This window comes from Microtus ochrogaster, linkage group LG2 (genome assembly GCF_000317375.1).
Source record: "Microtus ochrogaster isolate Prairie Vole_2 linkage group LG2, MicOch1.0, whole genome shotgun sequence".
Lineage (NCBI taxonomy): Eukaryota > Metazoa > Chordata > Mammalia > Rodentia > Cricetidae > Microtus > Microtus ochrogaster.
The window spans coordinates 8,507,394-8,525,257 of record NC_022028.1 but is presented as its reverse complement, the minus strand read 5'-3'; positions in this window follow the sequence as shown (position 1 = coordinate 8,525,257).

The window sequence follows — 17,864 nt, the reverse complement described above, 5'->3', positions numbered from 1 at the left end:
ATGGTCCTAGGTGTGACCTCATGTGTATGGTCCTAGGTGTGTCCTCATGTGTATGGTCCTAGGTGTGACCTCATGTACATGGTCCTAGGTGTGACCTCATGAGCATGGTCCTAGGTGTTCTCAGGACAGGAAGTGAGTGGCTGAAATATTACAATTTTGTACAGAGTGCCAAACTGTTAAATGGAGTTTCCAAGCCAGCACACCCTTCCACCACCCACCTAATTAGGCTGTCATTGCCCAACCGGCCTCTGTGGTCCTCCTTGGGACAGGCCTACTCACCAGCCACTTCCTTTATGGTTAAGCCACTTAAGTGATGGTTCTGTTTCTCTCCTCTGGGCTGCTTTAAATTTATCCTGAGTAGCTCTCTCTCTCTCTCTCTCTCTCTCTCTCTCTCTCTCTCTCTCTCTCTCTCTCTCCTTCCTCTCTTCCCCATTATGTCAAGACATCCAGAGGCTGTGTAGCTTGAAAGGCTCCCCCCCCTCTCCCCTTACCTCACAGGGAGCCTTTGCTGCTCATTGTTCCCATACAGAATCTACTTATGAATTTGCAAGACAATTGAGACATGCTTTACTTTTGTACTTTAGTCTTTCTTTTCTTAAGAAAGTCTGCCACAGTATATTGCAGGATATCTTTAAACTTTTATTTGTGAGAGGAGAGAAGAAGAAATGGAGAGATGGAGGGGGAGAGAGGAGAACCAAATACTAACCCTCTGTAAGAGCAACAAATGCCCCTAACCACCGAATCACGCCTCCAGCTCCTAAGCTACTTTCAAAATATTTTACTGGAAAGATGTGCCATGGTTTTTCTCGATCAATTTCCCATTAATAGATGTCCAGGAACATCCACACATGGTTGTTTTGTCTATACACTCAAGGGTATGTGCAGAAAATGGCGCTGCTGGGCCAGAGTGTTACTGGAGAAGTGGAGGGTCACCGTGGTTCTTGGTTGAAGCAGCCCAAGGTTAAGGGTCTTCCCCAGAGTGCCTTCCCGAAGCGTGAAGAATGAAGTAGAGTCTAGAGGAAAGGGTAGGAAAGCTCTCAGTAAAGCTGGGACAGGAAGCAATACCTTGGAGGGTCGGGTGAGCGCCAGAGAGAAGGAAGAACCAGGTGCCTTAAGTGTTAATCCTCTGAGGCTTCCGCTGCGAGGCATGTGTAAATTGTAGGAAGACGCCAACCTGGGACCTGTGCATTGCATGTCACCTGCTTGTGTCAAGCAAGGAGGAAATTGCTAACCGCATGCTTTTTCCTATTTACTTTCTTACAGTCCATCAAAGGCTATTGTGTGAAGCCCCAACCTCAGGGCGATGTTTGAGATGGGGCCGGAGGGAGTGGCTCCTGGCATGGGCTCCCATCATTCACGTGGAGCTTCATGGTCTGCTGGAGACAGGAGCTGCTCCTCATACTCATTTTCAGATGGTGCTTTGAAGAGGAATGCTAGCCATTTGTCGAGCTGCCTCTGCTGCCTCAGCTCCTAGTTCCCTCGCTCCCTGCATAGGCTCACACTTCAGTAGTTGGTTGATACGAAGTTGGCCTCTATAAGGGTTTATGGAGTTTCCTCTTAGCAGTGTATAAATAAATCTCCACAGTCCCAACAATGAAATGTATTTGCGTTCAAACTTTCAGGCTTGTCATTCTGATTTAAGATTTTCATTCATTATTTACTTAAAATTTTTTAAAAAAATTATGTGTGTGTGCAATGGGAGAGGTATGTATGCCGTGTGTGCAATGGGAGAGGTATGTACGCCGTGTGTGCAATGGGAGAGGTATGTACACCGTGTGTGCAATGGGAGAGGTATGTACGCCGTGTGCGCAATGGGAGAGGCACGCCGTGTGAGAAATGGGAGAGGTATGCTGTGTGACACCGTGTGCTGGTGACTTTAGGCCAGAAGAGGGCTTCAGATCCTTATAACTGCAGTCACAGGCAGTTGTGAGCTGCCCAAGGTGGGTGCTGCGAACTGAACTCAGGTCCTCTGAAAGAGCAGTACATATTCTTTTTCTTTTTAAGATTTATTTATTTATTATGTATACGGTGTTCTGCCTGCATGCGTACCTGCACCCCAGAAGAGAGCACCAGATCTCATTACAGATGGTTGTGAGACACCTTGCGGTTGCTGGGAGTTGAATTCAGGACCTCTGGAAGAGCAGTTGTAGTGAGGAGGCGAGCAGGCCTGCTTTTCATCCCACCCGGCTCCCGCACGGCTAGCTTAGCCCCAGAATAATTACACAGAAACTGTATTCATTTAAACACTGCCTGGCCCATTAGTTCCAGCCTCTTATTGGCTAATTCTCATATCTTGCTTTAACCCATATTTAGTAATCTATATAGCACCACGAGGTGGTGGCTTATCGGGAAAGATCCTAACCTGTGTCCATCTCTGGTCAGAGAATCATGGCGTCTGCCTGATTTTGTTCTGTCTACTCTACCCACCTAAGGGCTGGCCTATTAAAAGGCCAAGGCAGTTTCTTTATTTGGCCAATGAAAGTGACACATAGACAGAAGACCCTCCTATATCAAACAGTCAGTGCTCTTAACCACTGAGCCATCTCTCCAGCCCCAGTAGTACGTATTCTTAATTGCCAAGCTACTTTCTAGCCCTTTAACTTATATGGTTTATGCCATAACTGAGGCTGTACATATTCTCAAATGTTTTGGAAAGAAATCTGAATTTTTTACATAAATAACCTATTCCTATCATTTGCCAGTTTCTGTATTGTGTTGTTCATCTTTCCCCTATTATCTACTAGAGAGACCCTCTAAATCTTAATCAAGAGTTAAGAGACAACAGCAGTTCCTCCCATTTGATGTTTATTTAGTCTATAAAAATACTCTCCTTTGGTCTGGAGAGATGTCTAGGTGTTATTAACACTAGCTGCCCTTCCAGAGGATTCAAGCTAGCTTCCCAGCACCCACTTTCAGGGCTCACAACCACCTAACTCCACGGGAGTCTGGTGCCCTCTTCTGGTCTCTGCAGGTACTGCATGCACAGGTATAATCCCCCACCCACCCTGGCCCAAGCACATAAACAAAAACCCCCCAAAACAAAAAACTAAAAACAAAACAAACACAACTTTCCTAAGAATGCTTCGAATATTGTTCTTGTTTTTCGGGGGCTGACATAAGTAATTTTTTATTTTCCCAGTATTAAAATCAACCGTTTTTGATAACCTGGATATTCCTCTAGAGACTTAGAGAGATCTCTTCCTCTCTTCCTCTCTCTCTCTCTCTCTCTCTCTCTCTCTCTCTCTCTTTCTTTCTTTCTTTCTAGAACTTTAATAGTATTATCTTCCTCTTTTTTTAAAAATCAATTTTGAGTTTTCTAATTGGGTTCATATTTTTTTTTCACCTAGCGTGGTGCCGAGACATTCCAGTGCATCTCTGGATATAGTCCTTTCCCCTCCAGACAGTTATCATTTCTGAGGATGTTAATCTGTCCCTCAAATTCCATGTTTTCTCCATTACCGCAAATTGACATTGGCTATATGTATCAAATTTATATTAGATTTCCACCTCTTAGTATCGAAGAAGAACAGGCTAGGGTTGTGGAAGGAAAGGGGGGTGTGGAGAGGAAGGACATGGCAATCGTGGGGTGGGGGGCGTGAAAGCAAACCCTATTATATGGATGGAAATGTCACGGTGAAACCACTTGCTTTGTACAGTTAACATACCCTGAAATATTTAAAGTAATAAAAATATTTATTTTCTGTTTTGAGAGAGGATCTCATCTACCACAGGGAGTTGTTAGGTAGCTGAGGATAGTATTGAACTCCTCCTCTGTCTCAGCACCCTCAAGAGGTAGATAATCCCACTTACATCACGCCAGAAGCCTACCTCCCTCCCGGGGACCACTCTGCGCCTTCTCCCCCTGTGCCCCCTTTGATCTACTTATGTTCCAGTATTGTACTGCAAACCAGCAAGCAGCTGTTGGTGTCTGGTGGGACAGTATGTTGGGATCCTCATTTCTCCCCCTTTCTGGAGTTGTCTGGATTTTTCAATGTGAAATTTTGAATCAGATAACAGTTCAAAAACATATACTAGTTCTTTATTGGAATTTCATTATTTTCAAATGTTGGTGGAGAGAAGGTGACCCCTCCCCATCACACGATTCAGTGACCTTGACTCTTGACTTGCCTCTCCAACAGTTCTCGTCCCGTTTACAGATGGAAGGCCTTGAGGCGATGGGGAATTCCTGGTCCGAGGCTGGTTCAGCTTCTCACTACTGCAGTAACCATAGGAACCTTCCTGGCTTCCCTTCATCTCCCTCTGAACCAAGGTTGGCTCTTACCAACCTCATGTGGCCTTGGGATGGAACTCGAGAGAGAAAGGGACCCGTTACCAACACCTAGGAACGGGGGTTTGGAGGCGAGGAGGGAGCAGAGAATACCCGGAAGTGAAACTCGGCAACAGTGGATAAAGATAGAGTGAAAGAGGCCAGTGTGGAGGGCTGAGGGTTGTGGGGAGATCTGAGGGCAGGCAGAGGAAGAGAAACTACAAGGACTGGCCACGGCAAGGCAAAAGAGGGACCTCCTGGTGGGAGCCTGCCCAGCTGCAGCAGGCAGAAGACCATGGTGGCGGGGAGGGACAGCGGAGGGTGAGGCAGATTTCTCTGCCATCCTGCTTTATCTGACTCACCGCAGACTATAGCCCAGTGGAGGGCAATGGCCTCAGTTTGAGTATTGACTGGGATAGATGGCGTGCATCTAGAAATGCCGGGAGTACCCGTGTTCTTTGTCAGCGCCCTCTCAGACCCTGGACGTTCCAAGCTCCCCTCACATCTCAAAGAGGCTGCTGATGTCCCAATTTTTTTTTTTTTTTATCAGAAGGGATTAGAACCTGGGTCAAGATGGGAGACCAAGGGAAGATCAAGAGTGGAGACATCTTGTAGACCAGCTGAGGAGCAGGGCTGGGGTGTATCCCGAAATGTCTCCCTCTCCTCTCCGTGAGAGGCCTGAGTTACCTGACGTAGAGCAAACAGCAGGAGGCCAGTCCTGCAGGGACCAAAGCTTAGTGCACCTGCTTCTGGCCTGGTGACCCCATGGACAGATTGTCCTAGCTGCTTACGTAATGTAGCCCAAGATGGGTACCAGGAAGCTGTGCCCAGGACTTTGGTCAGGCAGCAAAGCCCAGCTAGTCTGCGGATTCCGAGATGCTGCGAAGATTTCTGCACCTCTCTCCCAGGCTTGTTCCTGCAGCAGGCTCTTCTCAAGTCCCAGGAGAAGACTTCTCTCTACTGCAGAGCACTTTGGTTTCAACTTGACCTTTGTATCTTATCTCTGTGCCAGGGGAAGAAAGTGACCTTTCCCTCTGTGGAGCGTATAGAATAGTATAGTATACAGAATATACAGCTTCCTTCCTGGAAAGGTTAGAGGGACACAGCAAAGTTCAGGAAAGTTCTGGTATTTGGGGTATCTGAGGCAGGAAAGGGGAGGTGCTGCCAGAGGAGCTGAGGTGGTCTAGCCCTGGGGTCCTGTGTTAGGCCCTTGGGGTGACGGAGTAGGAGGCACTGGCCTTGCAGCCTTGGCTCAGGCAGGGAGGTGGGTCCTTGGATGCCTTTGCAGTCAGGCAAGTGGGGACCACATGCTGCTTGTAGAGCAGCTGGTGAGTTGGACCCCCTAATTAGAGAGGGCAAGTCCTGTTTGAAGCCTCAAACCGAGGCTCAGGTTCTAATCAGCATTCAAATTCCTGCACATCTGGCAAAATAAAAACAGCTGTGAAGACAGCTGATGGGAAGAGCCAGGAGCGGCTGTCCTTGCCGGCCAGAATCCTGATACTGAACCCTTCCCATGGATTTCCTTTGTCCCCTTTCCCTTAGATGTTTCAAGGACTAGGAAGCCTGTAAGCATGTGCTCTGACTTCCTAAAGACACCCCCAGACTCCCAAGAATCTCCTGGTACTGTTCTCGGTCGGTCATTTTTGATGGGCTCGGTGAAGGGAACCGTCCCACAGACTCCAGCCGCAGGATGACGGGAGGTCTAGCTTCAAGCCCTTAGTCTGTATGCGAGTCACAAACAAAACCAGAGAACACGACTCACTGCCCCAGAACACTGGTTTTCAACTACTGATGGGTTTGGCCTCTGTCCTCCGCGCTTTGTGGGTCAGCAGAGAAGTGTCCACTTACGTAGGATGTAATTTGAAGAGCTCCAATATGCCCAGCTTTCCTTTAGCCTGAAATAGAAATCTCCTCGGGGGAAATGTGTTAGGATCATGAGGGCTCCTATCAAAACAAACAGCTGACTAGACAGGGCAACCCATTTTATACAGTTCATCACTGGTGCCTAAGGCACGGGACAAGGTTCTGAAGTCTCTTGCAGTTTCATTGAGGCTGAACCTGGTGGACAGGCAGTGCCCTGTGCGTGGCTGTGGGGAGTCTGTGAATGCTGAAACCGGGGGGTCCTCCAGCATCTCCCCATTGCTCTTCTAGCATCTGGAGGTGCCTCCCCACTGAGAAGTCTGGTTTGACAAGTTCACAGGAAAGTTTATATTAAATTATTTCCGGTTCAAATCACAAGTCACCGAGAGCCACCCCGACCACCATCTTTAACACCATAACCAGGCACTTATTCTGACTTTCCTGCCATATTTATGCCTGCTGGGCTTTCATGTAGCACACGATATAATTTTGCCTCATCATTTTCTGTTTCCTGTTGGGAAGTGTGCTCCAGGAGGGCCTGGGAACCAGGCGGGCTTTTCCTGTGGCAGGGGCTAGGCGGTGATGTGGGCTTGCAGCACCAGCCACCTTTGCTGCAGAGACAGTGGAGAGAAACAGCTACAGCTCCAATTCGTGGAGAGGGCATGGGGGATGGTCTTGAGCAGCAGGTTCCTGGGGAAATTATGAATTAGTAAGGACCACTTCCACTGACTTGACCAAGGTGGTCTTGGCCATCTGAGTGTGGATTTAAAGTGTGCACAGTGTTTAAGGAAGTAATCTCCCCATTTGCCTCCTGATAGCTCATGGTACATGTACCATGCTCTATAGGGCCACATCTCCCCCAAGCCCAGAACGAGAAACAAAGGCCCAGTAAGCAATGCCTTAGACACATTCCAAGATGGAAGGCTCTTTGCTCACCATTTTCTCATGCTCCCCAGCTGATAAAGGTATCAGTGACCTGGGTTTTCTTTGCCCACTGGAGAAATTAACTCGAAGCCTGAGGGAGATTAATAAAACCACAGCTTTGACTCTGAAAAGTAGGTTACTCTCAAACAACGGTAGTTTCAGAAATTGGCGCCATGGGTAAAAGGGAAGTATGTCCAGCAAGTGCTGAAACATTCTGTGTTTTTCAACGTGTCGTATGGGAAACACTCTGAGCAGGTCCAGAGGGGGAACAGAAGGAGTGTAGATTGGGGAACCACCTGCTCTGCTTATCTGGGGCAGTTATGGTTTGCACCTGGTATCCTGGTGTAACGTGCAAAGGTTCCTCTTTCTTTTGTTGTTTGTTTTATTTTGTTTGGAGATGGTCTCCCTATGTAGCTGGGGCTGGCCGGGAACTTGAGGCTCCTCCTGCCTCAGCCCTCTGAGTTCTGAGATTACAAGTATATACCGTCAAGGTTGGCATTCCCCACCCCTCAATCTCGGAATCGCCAAGACTGATTTGGGAAACAAAATAGTGTACTTGGTCCCTAGCGCAGAACGCTTCTAGAGAGAGCTCGCAGGCTGGCTGGAACAATGACCAGCTCTGCTTTGGGGAACGAGAGAGAAAGTTAAACTGGGCTTGGTTAAGGGTTTTGAAGAAGGGGAGTGAATCCTTTCCCCCTCTGCTAGTCAGGTGCTGGTAGTTAAAGTGAGCACCTCAGCAGGCGGTCTAGAAAGCACCAATATGAGCCATTGAATGTATGTATGCTATGGAGGAGGCACCTCTGGAGTCAGCCCTGAGGGATACCATATAAAAAGTGACCCCTGGAGCTGCACCCAAAGCACCATGGGTGTTGGGTTTGTAAAGGTTGAGAGGTCAGTGTCTTATTTCAATTGGCTATTTAGGATCATGGTCATGCCTCATTCCTCATTAAGTCCCTTGACTGTAGGATTTCAAGGAAGTCCTCCAATACACGTGAGTTGATCTGAGCTTCTTTTAGCCATCACCTCCCAATCTGAGTCCTTTAGAGACCTTTAGGCAGTAAGTGGATACACTGTGTCTGAGCTCTGGGAGCTGACATAGCATCCCTGGGGCAAGCAGGGACTTGGGCATGTGTAAGGTTCTTGCTTGTGGACTGGGGTGGGAACCTCTTATCTCTCTTCTCCTAGACTTGGCAAGGGTTAGGACCTCCTAACTCCGGCTCTGTGTTGGATGACCTCACCACCTATATGACGACTTGTTTGATTGGGTACCTACAGAGACACAAACTTCTGGTATGGAGCATGAATCGGTCTCTGGCCCTCTGCTGGAGGCAGGATGCAATGCTGGGATACTGATGACGGGCAGTGGAGACTGAGAGAATAAAGGGACAGGTATGGCTTCATTGCTCCCTCCAAGTCCCCTGCTGCAGGCTACCACCACCAGATTAAACGGCACCATCTCTGGCCTCTCTGGCAGGGTCAAAGGCAGACAAGACAAAGAGACATCACTGACTGGAGGTCTTCAGACTTGGGCTGGCAGTGGACCTTGTGGAGACTGGCAAGTGTCACCTATCAGTTGTAAAAGAGAAGTGCGTACCTGGAGGGGAAAGAGTGATTTAAAAAAAGGAAGAAAAGGAGACAATTAAGATCTACTTGCAGGAAAGTTTTCTATGACTAATGGCTTCCATTGGCATCTTATTGACCCAAACCATGTCATGTGATTGCCTCTAACACACACACACACACACACACACACACACACACATTGGTGACACAAGTTCTAGAAGGATATCAAATAAACCTGTGATTGATTGGCTTGCAGAGGGAGAACAGGAAAGATCAGAGTCAAGCAGACAGTGAACAGTGTTTTCTCTAGGGAACTGGGATCACATCTTAATCACTCTGTGAACCAATTTATCAAATGGAATTTAAAAGCGTGTCCCCAAATTGTCAGATTTCTGCTCAAGATTAGCCGTAGCGTCCACCGGTCAGAGTGGAGCAGAGAGAGGCTGAGGAGACCCAGGGTGTCTCACAGAGAATGCCCTGGTTTCCGCTGAGGCAGCAGCAAGCGTTTCCCAGCCCTGTAACTTCCGTCCTAGATCAGGGATGGTGGCTCCGGTTCTGTGTCTTGGCTGTGTGGGACCCACATCCCTAGTTCAGGGCCACCCTGATATGGCCGCTGCACATCTCAAAATTTTCCAAAGAAATCTTAATTTCAAACAGCACGCTGGTTTGGGAGACCATGTGTCGGATGGGTGCCAGACAAATGTGCCCTGATTTCTGTTTCGGAAACTATGGTCAGCATAACGGAAAGAGTGAAATTGGAAAGGACGGTAACTGGAGCCCAGGCTTGGGTAGGAGGAGGAAGCCACAGGGAACCTTATTTCAGTTTGGGCAAAAAGCAACAGCTACCAGAGTCTGCAGCATAGCAGGGCTGCCAGGGGCTGCCTCAGCCCCCGTCTTCCCATAGATATCCTGGCTGTGAGGCTAGGTGCAGGTCTGAACCTCAGCCACCACAGCCTACCAGCGACCTTGAACAAGTCGCTTCACTTCATCGATACAATGTTTGAACAATGACCATGGAAAAACAATGGCACCAAAGCTTCCCTGGGTTACTTTTAAGCAAGTGAGTTGAAGCCAACCAGCTCAGACCTGATTCACCTTTGCAGTCTTCATCAGTGGTTACCATCCTCTTCCTCTCCCTCCCCCTTCTCTTCCTTCTCCTCCCCCTTCCCATTCTCTCCCCCCCCACCCCGTGTCCAGTGCTCTAATGGGTGCCAGGATTCATAGCGTGAGCGCGATGTAGTCCTAGCCCATAGAACACACTGCTCATTGCCTGCTAGGTGGTGTCCCATCTATCTTTTGGGTTTTCCGCCTGCTCCCCAATAAATTATGGGTTTATTTGATATTCTAAACATTGTAATTCTGTTTTGGTGTGTATGTCTTTGATAGAGATAATCAAGTGATATGGTGTGGACCAAAACAATTCAGATGAAAGTCCCAGGCTGGATCCAGCAAGAGTCTTCAAAAGGTGATGTTGGAGATGACAGCGATGGGCCAAGCATGGGGACAAAGTCATGTGTTAAGGACAAAAAGCAAGGAGTTGACAAAATAGTCAAATCTATTCTGATGTGTTGGTCAGTAAAGTCTTTTTGGTGCATAGCTGTGACACAGACCGCGTAGTCCCCCAAGGAGGAATCGAAAAAGTCACCCACACCCTCTTAGTGAATCAGTATGTCCTGTACCAGCTGTAGGTTTCTTGTTCCCGGACTACTGTGTTTATCTAAGTTGTTCTATTGCCACTAAGACTCAGGAGTCAGATATTGGGGTGAAAACCTGATAAATCAAAGAAGCAGTGGAGGAGTGGCCAGCTGACCTTCTCTCCACACTTCCTAGACCCCAAAGAAAAGACGAAAAGTCAACAAATCTCTATGTCCCTCCCTACTCCTTCCTGGGCCACTCTTTCTATCCTAGGTCCTCCAGACTCTCTATGACTAACTCTTGTCAACTAGTCGCCGCCCCGGCCCCCTGAGTCAAGGCTAATTTTATTAACACAGTCTCGGGTATCCCAGTGGGATCAAATATCCTGCAACACCAGACTCTTGCCTGTGGGGAAGCTACATGGATAGTTCACCAGCTGATTCCGTAGGAGAAAGGTTTAGTTCCCAGGACGGAACCGGCTAAGAAAACTTAGCTCCTAGTTTTGACGAGATGACTCAGAGGTAAAGATGCTTGCCACCAAACCCAGAGACCTGAGTTAAATCCCCAGGACCCCAGGAAGGAGAGAACCAATTCCCACAAATTGTCCTCTGACCTCATGCGTGTGCTGTGGCGCGTGCCTGCTCCGATCCTCAGCCTACAGTAATAAATAGAAGTTAAGGGGGAAAGAAAACGCTTGGCTCCTGAAAGGATAAGACACCACTCTTGAAGCACTTTTAGGTTGGCTGTTGTACCCTTCCCTCTGCTGCAAGGAAGGCACGCCCCAGAAGGCACAGCTCCTTCAGCACGGGCTCTTGCGGCACAAAGCCGTAACTGTCGGTCCAAGTGGCTAAGGTATGGGGTTGCTATCACATGTACAAGTGACAGAAGACCACACTGAGCCCACACTGCTCCCTGTGAGTGAAAGAGTCCTGGATGAGCCTGTCCCCATGGGTACACTGTCCTTGTCCTTTCGCTGTCTGCTGATGCTCCAGGGCAGCCGTGGAGACAGAAGTAGAAATTGATAAAAAAAAATGATTTTTTTAAAAAAATTTAGATTGTACTGGAGTGCTTAAAAATTAAAAGCAAGACCACTCTGTTTTCTGACAGGGGCGTAAAAAGTTGTGGCCTGGGGTCCAGGAGCCTGTGAAAATGGAGGCAGTGGCTGGAGCCTGACTCTTCCTGCTTGAGGGTACCACAGTGGGTTTGTTTCACACACCATTGCCTGATTTTGCAAATATTTCTCAGTCACAGAGGATAAAGGCCGTCAGTGAAGCTGCAGTCCCAGGGAAAGGCGTTAGCTTTCCTGGACAGACCCCTGGGCCCTTCACACATGTGAGGCTGTGGTGAGGGGTTGCCATCAGCGGGGAAGCAAACTTGCCAGGTGCCAGCCCTTCAGGGCTCGATCGTAGGTGTCCCAGACTCCAGAGCTGCGGGCAATTTCTGCCACTTGTAAGTTAGATGGAGAAAGAAGGAAGGAAGCAGAGATATGAGAAAGAAAGGGCTGCAGAGCTCACAGAATTCAGCTCCTTAACGCTACAGGTAAAGGAATCAGAGGGACTGGCAAGATGGCCTCCAAGCTCCATGACCTCACTTCAACCCCTGGGACTCAAATGGGAGGGGAGAACTGACTCCCAGAAGGTTGTCCTATGACTTCCACTTGCATGCGAGCAACACACACACACACACACACACACACACACACACACACCCCACAACAAGCAGAGGCATGGTTGCATGGTTCAAGTCTCTCAGCTTTCCACTGACTCTGTATCTTAGGGATTTGATTTCTGAGTGGACCCATCCTCTGGTTAGTTACCTGACTGTATAAATGGTAGGTACATGGGCGTGATCTTCTGACCCTATTGACTTGGTTGATTCCTCAAGGCCTTTGTTGCCTTGCTGAGCTGGAAAAAGGAGGATATGACTTTTACTGCACCCCCAAATTGTGTGCCCCCCTGAAAGCAGCCTTTAAGGTACTAAGGAGAGTTAACTGCTGCAGGGGTGGTTATGGGCCTTCCAAGCCATCTTTAATCTCTTATTTTGGCTCTGTTATATCTGATTTTCCAGCCCCTGTTTCATTTCCCTGTATGCTCTATGTCCCAAAAGACACTGAAGTAGGAGAGAGAGAGGTCCTGCTGGTCCCAGGCCAGCCTTGGTGGACACTCTGGGGTCCACCCTCTCCTCTGTGTCATGTTGCAGAGACGTCACTTCTGAGGATATGGGACAGCCTGGGGAACATACATCACACAGACTGTCACGTTGGTAATTTTTGGTCACAGCCCCTTTCACTCATCGATGTGCAGGTTCTACAAGGCCAAATCAACTTCAGCCAGGTCCTCAGGAGAGCACTGTCAAGTTGCCCAATTTCTCTGTTCTCTGTTAAGGGTTTAGTCACCTTGTGGGGAGGAGGGTACCAACCAGGTATGTCAGCAGTCACCCCTGGTGCTGTGAGCTTCTTCATCTGTGATGTGACTCCATCCTGCAGGTGTGGCCTTGTTCCTTTGTACCTGTGTGTGGTTTAGACTCCTGATGAAGTCTAAGGGCATGGTTGGGACTCACGCATTCAGCCCACAGGAAGTGGGCTCCTTGCTCCTGACTGTGAGTGGGACCCAAAGACCTCAAGGTGGGGACAGGGCCTGCTCAGAACGGAGGGCATTAACGATGGGAGAGGAACCTCACCCAGCTGTTTCCTCTACTTTTGGTTCCTCTGTTTAGAAATATTGTGTGTGTAGCTTCAAATATATCCAGAAGTTTGAACCCCCCAAAATAGGCAATTTGGCCCGGTTTCAAACCCTCCAACAAGCCCAGCTCTAAATGTAGCTGTGATCTGGGGACTTGAGTTTCAAGTTCCCCTTGACTTGGCAGAGGCTGGCTTCCAAGCCCTTGACGGATTTCTCTGCCCTCATTTTCTTGACTTCTCTAAACTTCTCCTTCTCTCTTCAGCTCCCCGCCCCAGCTGTTGTCCTCCATCTGGCCATTGCTGAGGCTTCTCCGGCATGCTTACCTGAAGGGATTGCGGTGGGAATCTTTACGGTGTGATACTTGTCCATCTCATATCCTGGGATGGACTGTGGGTTCTGGGGGCCACCCTCAGGTTTCCAAAAGTCCTTCCCCTACTGAAGTCAACCCGGGACCAGTGTTCATGGATCACAGATCAGGTTTCAAGCGTGGCTCAAACACAGAGTCAGACACTGGAGAAAGTGTGTTCCCACCAGATTTCCAGAGTTCTGGCTTCAGATTTTGTCAGATATGCCTTGGAAGTAAACAAGTTAATAAGCACTGAAGACCCCGGGAGAGCTAAGAAACCTTGTGTCCAATACAAGGAAATTCAGATAAAAACCAAGTCAGGTGCCGGTCGGCATTAGTCAGTACTGTTATGTCTTCTGCCATTCTGGTGCTTCCTGACTCGTGGGTCTCTAATTTGGGTGCCCACAGAAGCTAAAGGTAGGAATTGGAGATGTGGGGTGGGTTTAGAATTCCATTTACACGTGCCTTTCACCTCATATTTCTGGAAAGAAAGAGACCATCTGTCAGCTGGGGCTTCCTTAACCAAGGGCCATCAGCCAGGTAGCTTCAGCAGCAGCAGCTTATGGCCTATAGCTCAGGGGCTGGAGGGACAAGGCCAAAGTGTCAAAGTGTTGGCAGAGCTGGCTGACGCAGCTGGGAGGAAACCTTCCACTCCTCTCTCCTCTCTGCTGGTGCTTTGTTGTTGACCACTGATGTTCTCTGACCTACAGAGTTCTGCCTTCAGCTTCACATTGTGTGTGTGTGTTTGTGTGTGTAAATATCCCTGCTGATTAGTATACCAATCTTATTGTGTTAGGGGTTCATCTTAACTGACTATATCTGCAACGATCCCATTCATGGCCAAATAGGATGCTATGCTAGAGGTTCTGCAGGTGGAGGCTTCAGTACACTAGGAGAGAATGCAGTTCACCCACAGAGAGAGGACAGTCAGAGGTGAGGGCTTCAGTATACTAGGGTGATCACAGTTCACCCACAGAGAGAAGACAGCCGGAGGTGAGGGCTTCAGTATACTGGGAGGGGGGGGGGAATCACAGTTCACCCACAGAGAGAGGACAGCCGGAGGTGAGGGCTTCAGTATACTAGGGGGGGGGGAATCACAGTTCACCCACAGAGAGAGGACAGCCTTTCCTGAATTTACTGTTCTCCAGATCAGGGTTTGTCAATGTGATTCAGCGTGTGACAGCCACTGGCATGGAAAAAACAAACAAACAGACAAACAAAAAACACCCAGGAGAATCTGAGAATCTGAAGGCAGAGATTCACTTTCTTCTCTCACCATTTGTCCATCAACTCACTCACCCACTGTGTGTCCATCTGTCTGTCTGTCCACCCATCCATTCATCCCTCTCTCTCTGTCCTCCAGGATTTCCTAACTGGAAGCTCCAGTCATGTCAGGGATACCACTGGAGTCCAGTCGCATACATCCCATGGCCACTGCAGAGAAACATTAGGAACAGCAGAATAAGGCCCTGGCTATAAACCCCAGGCCTCCCCGTGGCAGCTGTGTGACCTGGAGACTTCTCTGAACCTTGGGATTTTCATTCATAGAGAGGAGCCTGGTACTCAAGAGACTCCCGGAAGAAGGTGGAGCTACCGACATTCATATCACTGAGTGAGACAGGGATGGGGCAGATTGGGGCATCTAGAAATCTGTCGGTTTCTAGAACGTCAATAGAAGACACCCTTCAGATGGAAGTCCAAAGCATTCGCACAGGGATCAGCTCATCTGAACTGTCCCACAACGCCCCCAGAGCTGTGATTCTCCTTCTAGATTCTCATTAGCCTTAGGCTCTCCACAGATGATATCTGCGCCTGATGGTCCCCACAGAGTACTGTCTGACGGAAGTAAGAGTTTTGACTCCTTTTTAGTCCATCTGTGGAAAGCCAACCCGAGAAAACAGGCTCATAAGGGAAAACAACCTGAGGATTCGTTCATCGACCCATCCATTCATCCATTCACAAGCACCACGTGGGAGCAGGAGGGGAGAGAGTGGGTGGTGGTGGTGGTGGTGGTGGTGGTGGTGGTGGTGGTGGTGGTGGTGGTGGTGGTGGTGGTGGTGGTGGTCTAGGCAGAATGCTGTTCCTCAAACTGCCCACAGGGGGCGCTGGCCACACAAGCAGCAGGACTCACTGTTATGGAGAAGTAAGGCTGTCCTTTTGGGCCAGGTTAGATTGGGGACTATTTCTACTGTGGGAGTGTGTGGGCTCAGTGGAGGGAAGGACATTTGAGTTGGAAAATGACAGATGAATTAAACTGTGGGTTCAAATTATATGCTGATGTTTCTGGGTACCATCCCAAGGGTTGACACAATGTAGTCGTGTCTGCCTTACCTTCACTGTATCCAGCTGGTAGATTCTAAACTCCTACCTTTCTGATAAGTGTGTGTGTGTGTGTGTGTGTAAATTTTTCCATGCTATTTCTTCAAGTTAGTATTCTTAACCATGCAACAATTTACACCAAACACAGACTATCTGTCGGTTTTCACAAGTGCCATAGAGGTCTGGTGGCTCTAGCTTGGATCTCTGTGACCCCTACCACCACAGGAGTCTCAGATACCCCGATAGAGCTTCCAATGGAGGGGTGCACGCCCATGCTCAGTGAGCGAGGCTTCCTTCCTAACCCAGGCGGTCTGTTTTCCACCCACATACTCCACTGGAGGCCAAAAGCAGAGTCCCTGGAGTGAGAAAGTGCTAGCCTGGGGCGCTTTCACCCTTAGCTTTGTAGAAAGAATATCCATTTGGTTCTGGTTCCCAACGCTTCAAAAGGAATTTTTCTGAGAGACTTCAGTTTCTGCGTGGTTGGGCAGAATGTCCCATATTTGGGTAGGGTGAAGATTCCGGTTAGCCCAGGGTTGAGGTCTGTTCTGGTTTGGGTTTTACAGGGAGGTTGTTTTCTGGCCTCTTATCTCAATGCACCCCAGATGGAGATGGTGGGGGTCGTGGCCTGGGAGCCCACAGCAAGGAACAGGGGAGAGCAGGATGTGAGAAGTGTGCTCCCTTCTGGGCAGGGGGATCAGGCCGGCTATGGAAGATCAACAAACTTCATTCTGCCCAGGGCAGCTTCGCATTCTGAGAACGGGGAGTGCGATCGAGCACGGATCCAGGACAGTGATTTCCCGGTTCAGGCTGGGCCACACTCTTCCAGTGTGATCCAGTCAGTTCTCCTTCGCGGAACTTGGGGCTCTCTGTGGGAACCCTTGGCCCCGTGTTCTTCATAGGCAGATTAAGCATAAGCCTCCTCCTTCACCGTGTCCAAGAGACCGGTGCAAGGAAAGCGCTGGCTTGGGAAGAGTAAATAGTGAACTAACAGTAATTATCGTTTCAGCTGCCAGAGGACTATCTGGGGATATGCCGACAGGAGACCGCTTCACGTACAACAACTGGCTTTTCCAAATTGACCTGCGGCGGCTGGGTGCCATTTTGACTTCTGGGGTGGGAATCCAGCAGTTTCTCTTCCCCTGCCTTGTGACCAACAGCACATGGCCCTGCACCTGAATTTGTCTTCCTCTCTCTTCTTTCTTTCTCTCTTCCTCTTTCCTTATTTATCTTTTTGAAGTTTACTCAAACATTTCATTAGAAAATATTCGTTTCAGAAAAAAAGTGAAAGAAAAAAGAAAGAAAAAGACAATTCCTATTGTCCATTTTGGTGTGTTTCTTGTTCACCTCTAATTTTTTAAATAGTTTTGAGGGTTTTTATGTGCAGTTGTGATGTGTAAAGCTAATTGTATATTATGCTTATTTTTCTTTAAAATGATAATTTAGCCTTTCCTTAGACTAATTTTAAATGCATTTCCATGTTTTCTGTAGACGTGTTGGGTGTGACTTGATGGCTTTCCTTCATATCCCTTTAAGGTTGGTTCATTTCTTTCTAATTTGTCGTTTCTAACAGGCTAGACCTGGAAAACTATCCAGCAAGCATAATAATGTATTTAATTTAATATAGAGAACTTATATATTTAAAAAACTTTTGTCTGTTTTTAAAGTTTTTACAATTTTTTGAATGTATGTGTTGGTGTGTACACATGCGCATGCGTGTGCATGTTACTTCGTGTGCATGTTACTGTGTGTGCATGTTACTGCGTGTGCATGTGTGCCTGTTCACACAGCAGTTAGACAGGCACTGGGTATCTTTCTCAGTTGAGCTCCTCCTTCTTTATCTTTTCCTTTTTGGTTTTTCAAGGCAGGGTTTCTCCTTGTAGCTTTGGCTGCCCTGGAACTCACTCTGTAGCCCAGGCTGGCCTTGCACTCATAGAGATCCACCTGCCTCTGCCTCCTGAGTGGTGGGATTAAAGACAGACATGTGGCAGTCACCTTATTTTTTAAGATACACCCTCTCGCCAAATCTTGGTATTTTGTGTAGCTGAGCCCCAGCAGTCAGCCGCCAGGGATTATAGGCAAGCACTGGCTGTGGCTCCTCACTTGGTTCCGGGAATCCAGTCACGAACTCATGCTTTGTGGTAAGCATTCACCAACAGAGCCATTCCCTGCCCCTTCTTTTATTTTAATTTTAAAGAGATTCAAGAAAAGACAGGGAAGATTAGGGGAAGAAGAGGCGACCAAAGGGGACTGGAGGAAACAGGACAACAGA